Consider the following 8,678-nt stretch of genomic DNA (forward strand, 5'->3'; position numbering starts at 1 on the left):
AGATGGCCGCGTCCACTACGATGCACTTTTAGTGGATCCCTTAGCTAAGGGATCCATTAGGCCAGTATTCGGATACAGCTATTATGTTAAGCGATACTACAAATGGAAACGAAGCCTAGTGTACTTACTGGTTTGGGTCCTTTGGAAACCTAAAAAACGACTTGGAACAGTTTGCAACGTTATAATTATTGCAGCCGAACATTGAACAAATCTTTCCTGCCATAATTAACAACCACTCGTTCAATAAATTGCAATTTTCACGCACACAAAATACCGTCACCAGCCATTCACTTTACACTTCATCATTGTTCTAGCAGTACACGCCGCTAGAGGCGCTGACATCCGTGTCTCCGTTTTTTTTGGTTACTTTCCCATATTGTCCTTATACCATATTTGCCCCTCCTGCGCAAAATGCGTGATTTTCGCGGGAAATTGAACCGGCCCGGTTCGGGACAAGGCGTACGGTGAAACACAATTTTGGAAAATATAAAATGTTAAACAATGAAAATAAAATCTAATACGTTCCTGTGGAAAAAATACATAAACACACTCAGGGCGGCTTGCAGAGTCGTTCCGAGAATTCTCCGAGTGCGAGTGGAGTTTGAGTGGAGGAATTTTCATTGCACAGTCTAGAACGGAGTAAAAACGAAGTAATATCCGAATGAAACCGAGTAAAAACGAAGGAATATTGGATTGTACGCGCAACCACACTCCGAGGGCACTCCGAGGGCGCTCGGAGTGAAATATGGAAAAAAATTCAAGATGGCTGCGTTATTAGAACCAATTGTTGTGGAATTTCTTGATTTAATTGATGAAGTATTTCTAGAAAATGAAGAAAGAAACGTTGCCAGGGACCCACGTCGGTATTTGAGGGATTTTAAAAATCCACTGGAGTGGTTTAGTGACGTGCTGTTCAGACGACGATATCGTTTTACCAAGGATCTTGTTCGGCATCACATTCTGCCTTTGCTAGTGTTTGAAGAACCACGGAGTCGTCGAGGATTACCGCTACCGCCTGTCCTGCAGCTGCTAATTGCCTTGCGATTTTACGCAACAGGCACTTTCCAGGTAAGCAGTCAGAAATCATAGTTACTAACCAATACCTTTTGTTTACAATAATACCATCTCTCACTCTTTGCCTAGGTTAGCCGATTGTGCACTTCAGTATGTGGTGTTTAATTTATGGTTTGCATAGGCACATATCGGTGCAATGTGAAATACTATTTACAGATGGTGGCAGGCGAGTTAACAGGCGTTAGCGAGTCCACAGTTTCCCGAATTATCAGACGTATCTCTGTCGGTTTAGCGCAACATACTCAACATCTGATACGGTTTCCCACTGGCGATGAATTTCGATTGAACAAGCTACGATTTTAACACTTTCCCGGTGTTACAGGAGTGACTGCACCCACATAAAAATCAAAAGCCCCGGCGGTGCTCGGGGGGAAGTATACAGGTAGGTAGGTAAACATTGTTAAGGCATGTTGAAACATGTTTCGTGACAGACCTTAATATGAAATGTGAACTGTGAGATAAATTGAAATAATTTGTCTAGTTTGTATTCATTTCAATATTTAATACAATATTCATGTTAGCACATAGTTCTTTCATGTAGGTAGCTTGATTGTAAAGTATTTCAATTTGTCAAGAGCATTTTCTTGAATCTGGTAATTCTAAAAGCCACCCCTGATTATGTAAAATTAAAACCCTCAAATTATTGTGTCAATTTCCTGACATTTTTTTATTATCGAATTAAATTTATACCTTACGTAGCTTTGAGTATTTTATAGCTTTTACAAGTTGTAAGGATGTGTGTATGATATTAAGAAAAAGGTCTGTTTTGCAAGGTTAGGTACATGTAAATAACCTGGAAATAGTGTTATTGGTTAAGTCACCTACATGGTAATTATTCCATATCACCTTACCAAGTTCATTCCTTGGCTTTGAATTCATCATTTGGTACATAATGCTGTTTTAAATTACTATGTCAAAAGATCCTTGACATTAAATCTAGAATTTTGCTATACAAACAAATTATGTCTCTGGTCTTGTGGAAATGCCTTTTTTGTGTGTGTTGATACACACACACACACACACACACACACACACACACACACACACACATATATATATATATATATATATATATATATATATATAAGATCATAATTAATTGTTACATGACAAGTGTTTTTTTTTGTCCATTACCTAGTGGCATAGTAATTGAAAACAGCAAACTTCATGTTTCTAAGGATCAATGTATACAGGATCCTGCCATCAGGATCAAAGGAAAAACTTGGATATGTGATACAGAACTTAAACCTCATACTATCCATTCTTTCTAATGTATAGCATTGTTAACATAGCTAACCAACTGTTCACTTGTATTCATGATTTGTTGACATGGCCAATGTAACCAACTGATCTCACCATTTACACTAATATTTGTGTAGGTACATAAGGTGTAATAGTATGTTCTAAAAGTATGATTTTAAGAAAATGTAAATGTGAGGAAATATTTAAAAAAAAAAAAAGTGGAATTGTAAGTTTTTTTACTGAAAACAGACTGTTCATTAAATAATGTGAAATACATATAATATATTGTTTTCAAATGTGTCATAACTGGACTAATCTCCATATACTAACTCTTAAAGATCGCAACAAAATTTGTTGCTCCAACACCTTAGCTTTACTCATTTCTAAACTTCAACGTAATTGTTTTGGCAAAGTAAAATATGGTGCAAATAGACTCCAGCAAAGTTTTGTAGTGCAAACATCTATTATTGTAAAACCACCAAGCAAGGGAGAAACATTTTCTTCTACAGCCAGTTCGTTATTTTTATGAACATATTTTCAATTATTGTTAATTTAATGTTACATTTTGGAAATTATATTAGATAGTTAATCTATACATACAAATATATGTTTACACACACACACACACACACACACACACACACACACACACACACACACACACACACACACACACACACACACACACACACACACACACACACACACACACACACACACACACACACACACACACACACACACACACACACACACACACACACACACACACACACACACACACACACACACACACACACACACACACACACACACACACACACACACACACACACACACACACACACACACACACACACACACACACACACACACACACACACACACACACACACACACACACACACACACACACACACACACACACACACACACACACACACACACACACACACACACACACACACACACACACACACACACACACACACACACACACACACACACACACACACACACACACACACACACACACACACACACACACACACACACACACACACACACACACACACACACACACACACACACACACACACACACACACACACACACACACACACACACACACACACACACACACACACACACACACACACACACACACACACACACACACACACACACACACACACACACACACACACACACACACACACACACACACACACACACACACACACACACACACACACACACACACACACACACACACACACACACACACACACACACACACACACACACACACACACACACACACACACACACACACACACACACACACACACACACACACACACACACACACACACACACACACACACACACACACACACACACACACACACACACACACACACACACACACACACACACACACACACACACACACACACACACACACACACACACACACACACACACACACACACACACACACACACACACACACACACACACACACACACACACACACACACACACACACACACACACACACACACACACACACACACACACACACACACACACACACACACACACACACACACACACACACACACACACACACACACACACACACACACACACACACACACACACACACACACACACACACACACACACACACACACACACACACACACACACACACACACACACACACACACACACACACACACACACACACACACACACACACACACACACACACACACACACATATATATGGTATTAATACATTCTTTGAAAGTTATTTGCACTAGGGAAGATTAATTTAAAACTTTTGTGACATTCGCCATTGCTGGTTTCAACTGTGATATTAAGGTTGTCTCTTTTGATTACAGTGTGAACCAGCATGTTTTACATGTGTATAATGTACATATTATGTGTAGTAATGATACACATTAAGGTAATCACACAGGTACTCATGGCTCATGTTCGGACGAGGAATCTGGTGGAAAGGATGTTCAGTGTTTGGAAGCAGCGCTTTCCCTGCTTGCAGCTTGTTTTACGAAACAAGCTGCAGACAACAGCAGCTATCATTGTTGCCTGTGCCATTTGTCACAACATTGGTATCAGGCACAATGATTATGTGGAAGAAGCTGAGCTGCAAGTGAGAAGTGTTTTGTTATATATTATTAATTAGTATTGGCGACACCTAGGATTTCTTCCCTGTAACTTAGTGTATTATTTTCAAATGAAGTGCATAAAACAAATAAGTACTTGTTCAGTTTGTGAATTGCAATGATGTTTATTACATATTACTTCCTCTTTGAAAATACAAATGCTTTTGTACCTATAATGTGATATATAAACAGCTATAAAATAGGAACACTGCACAAATATTTAAACAGGCAATGGCAATAAACATTAAAGCCAACTAGACACCTTGGCAGCCAAGGTCTACTGGCGAAATCCACCTGAAGAAATCTGCAAATGAGGGGCTCGACTGGTGCTACATTACAGAAGGAAAACCATAGCATGCCAGATGAAAAGCTTTTTGCTGTATTTTTCTGATGGTGTCTTCTGTTGTTTATACACAACTTGCGTGTGTATATGTGTGTGAGAGTGCGTGCGTGCGTGTGTGTAAAACAAACATGTTTTATAATTGAAACAAAGCTAAGGTAGAGACCATTTACACTATAGTAATGATAATGTACCTATAAACAATTATTGCCTGCATTGTAATATATTAATTGGTTTGTTACAGGCCAACAATGATGTGCCAATCCCACCAGTTCCTCTTCGACCTGGGCGCGCCATGGCCATCAGGAACGAGTTCATCATCCGGCATTTCAATTAGCTGTATTTTATGATTTTTGCACTCATTGTTATGGCTACTTATGAATAATTCAATGATATATCTTCATTTGTTGCTAAGCCATTCCATTGCATTTCCTTTAATCCTTCACATACCTACAGGCCCTGGCATTTTGTTTCCAACTTGTAAACAAATTTCAATTAAATTAAGAAATTTTACATGAACTTTCTAATAATGCAGCCTTTTACAAATGTCTGAGTAAAGAAGTACATTTGGTTATATTTTTGCTTTTTGATTCTTTTGTATTTTAACTTGATGAAATAGGTAATGTTTTGTTAAAAGTATTATTGTGCAAACATATTTATGTTGTTTCAAGTTTCATTTTGTTCACTTACCTATGATATAGGATTGTATTGCAGGATCTTATTTCATTTTACTTTTGTTTAGTCAAAATGGTTTATATCTTAAGAAAGAAAAGTAATATCAAATATATTTGTTTAAAAACATGTAGATATACAGGTGTGGTGAAAATAGGTAGTAAACTGTGAATTCAACTATTATGCAAAAACATTGGGAATCAGTGGGTAAAAACTGGTTTCATTATTGAAATACTCTCAATGTGTTGGGTAAGAATGTTTCCAAATGGAACATTGAAAATTAGTTGATTGTTTTGCTGTTCCTGTTGCTGCCGCCAGTCGTGGCTCCACTCAAGTGCTTGGTGCTGCCCCTCAGCGGCAACGTGGAGTTCCAGCCCCTCGTGTGCCAGCAGTTAGTGGGCTGGCAGGGATTCTGTTGTCTCTACATCCTCGACGGGCATGACCAGGAACATTCAAACATGCAGGAATTACATCATATTGAAGATAATTTATTATTTAATGATTTTGCATGTTATTTAGACAAACACATTTCAGGGAAATTGTGGGCAAACTTTGCCTAGGCTTGTAGTAAGCACTCATGTGGTTTACCATTGAACTACCCTTGTTTGTTTAAAAAAAATAACAATATTCTTCTACAATGTTTTTTATTTTTGACAAGAAGGGTAAAGTTATGAAAATACAAAAGTACAGCTACAAATCTTTTAAATGCATTGCCAAAAGCAAAGATTTTACATTTTAAAATTTTCCTTGTTACAGTTGTTTTAATTGTTTAATAATCATGCATTAATACATAAAAAGATAATATCAAGAAATATTGTTATGGAACCTATTGAACTATAACATTTTAATGTATATACCGTATTTACTCGTGTATAGCGCGCCCTCGTGTATAGCGCGCACCACGATTTTTGCAACTAATTCCAAAGAAAAAAAAAATTGAAATTTTTTTTTCCCCCATAAATAAATTTTACTAACATTTTGTGGTACCTGATTATTTAAATTGATGTGTGGTGATGCGTCAGGAAAATACATAAACTCTGCTGTCTAAACGGAAGATAATGAAGCGCTATATCGTCACAACTGGTACGTGGAAGGAAGGAAGGGAGGGAGGCGTGCCGCGCTACGTTGCTAAGCTGGCGCGGAGAACTTGACTCACCGGTGAGGAATGGAGGAAGCGAAGAAGTTGCCGGGGGGGGGGGGGGGGGGGGGAACTGGTGACAAAATTCTCTCTTTCTCTCTCTCTCTTTTTACTAGCTTCTGAGCTGGCTTTCTGTAAAGGGGGGAGGTCTAAAAATAAACAAGAGACCATGATGTGCGAGCTTGCGCGCGCACGTGTGCGTGTGTGTGTGTGTGTGTGTGTGTGTGAAACAGAGGCCTTGTTGCTTGTGCGTATGTGTGGGGGCTGGCCAGAAACGTCACCCGTCACCCGGCAGTTAACGACTTCCACTCCTCCCCGCCTCCCCCCACCAAAAATTTTTTTTCCCGTGTATAGCGCGCATCCTTATTTTTTTTCCTTTACTTGAGGGGAAAAAAGGGCGCGCTATACACGAGTATATACGGTATATAATTGATTGTGTAGTGTATGTTATTTCTTGTGGCAACAATTTTTAAGTTGTTAATTTTATTCACGATCTTAGTATTTCAATACTATTAACACAAATCACAACATAGTACACAGTGTTAAAAGCCCTTCATAATTCTTGTACATTTCTGTCTGATGTTTCTCTGGAGACCTTTAGCCATATCTGTTTAAGATCTGATATTGACTGCTACTATGTATGTATTTCATGTATTTATAATATGGTTACAAAATACAAAATACTTTATGGTCACCTTTGCATGTTATTATTTATTTAAATTGTTACTTTTATTTAAATGCTCTGCCACACACATTAATTTATATTGCATGCCGTATGTAATTTCCATCAGCTAAAACATTTCATGTACACATACATGTACATTACATACATATTTCACATACCGCTACTTTATGTTTATTACTTTCAGTATGCATCTGAAAATGTTCAATTTCTGTGAGTTGATGTTTTTGGATTTTGAATTACGGGATGTGGTATTAATGTGTGTTTCGTACCCCTTTGAGTAAACCTGACATGTTATTGTAACTCATTCTGGCTCATACGTTTTGTGATTCAGCACACCCTGTTTTATTTTTTTTAATATGTGTGTGTGTGTGTGTGATGCATTATTTGTACACAATTGTTACAAAAATACAATTAATTGTAATTATTTTCTTCACAATACTGGAATTATAATAACTACTTTCAATAGTCGTAAGCAATCTTTAATTTGTACATTAAGTAAAACAAATGATCTATTATTCAGAATCACTAAAAATTACAATAAATATGCAAGTTTCTTTCCTGTATTAGATAGCACAATAAAATTTAAAAAAAAATACAACTATACATAACTTGATTTTTTTTTTTGTGGTTAATTATTATATTGTTTCAAGTTAGTTTTCTTCTTTCCTGAATTATATTTGTAAAGAAATTATTTACTAATTGCTAAATGTTGCATGTTGTGTGTATTGTTTTTGTTTTGTTGTCTTGTATTTTGTACTGTTTTGTTTTGTCTGTATGTATCTGTGTTTGTATCGTGCCTACCACCCAAGGCCATAAGCTGTAGGTAGGCACGCAACAAATATTAAATAAATAAAATAAATAATATATGTGGCATTTTAATGTATTTATCCTAACCATTTACTTTTAGGAATGAAAATTGTGTTCTGCAGAACAATCAAGCATCATTAGTACTCAAACCACCATTTTCTAATTTCTCAAATGTTTTCAGTCAGTACACTGGACATTTTGCTACTTTTGAATGAAGTATGAGAACAGACACAATACAATATTCAAATAGTTGCCTTGGGCAGAAGTCTGAGGGACTGGTGCAGTTGAAGTAGCAGGAGCTGGATCACGAGGCACAGCTTCCACAGCAGTCTCCTCTGGGACAGTGATCTTTGCAGCAGCTGCCTCTTCCACCGCAACAGCATCACTGTCCCAGAGAAAACCAAGATTTTCCATTAAGTGAGGCACTGCTGCATCAAGTGCAGGCTTGCTGAGGATGAAATGTCCACCCCCTGTTCCCATTCTGTACCGGGATTCTGCAGCCAGCTCCTTCCTCCTCATCTTCAT

General features: G+C 37.8%; 1 long non-coding RNA gene across 2 annotated transcripts; it reads left to right on the plus strand.

The window, feature by feature from the left end:
* The first annotated feature begins 711 nt into the window (after window positions 1–711).
* On the plus strand, window positions 712–8,210 carry LOC134538553 (uncharacterized). 2 transcript variants are annotated; one of them, XR_010076172.1, is made up of 3 exons: window positions 712–1,068; window positions 1,231–1,460; window positions 5,096–8,210. It is a non-coding gene; the product is annotated as an uncharacterized LOC134538553 (long non-coding RNA). The 2 variants fall into 2 exon arrangements; XR_010076171.1 differs by having other exon boundaries at window positions 1,231–1,456.
* The last annotated feature ends 468 nt before the right edge of the window (window positions 8,211–8,678 follow it).

This window comes from Bacillus rossius, chromosome 13, assembly GCF_032445375.1.
Source record: "Bacillus rossius redtenbacheri isolate Brsri chromosome 13, Brsri_v3, whole genome shotgun sequence".
NCBI lineage: Eukaryota > Metazoa > Arthropoda > Insecta > Phasmatodea > Bacillidae > Bacillus > Bacillus rossius.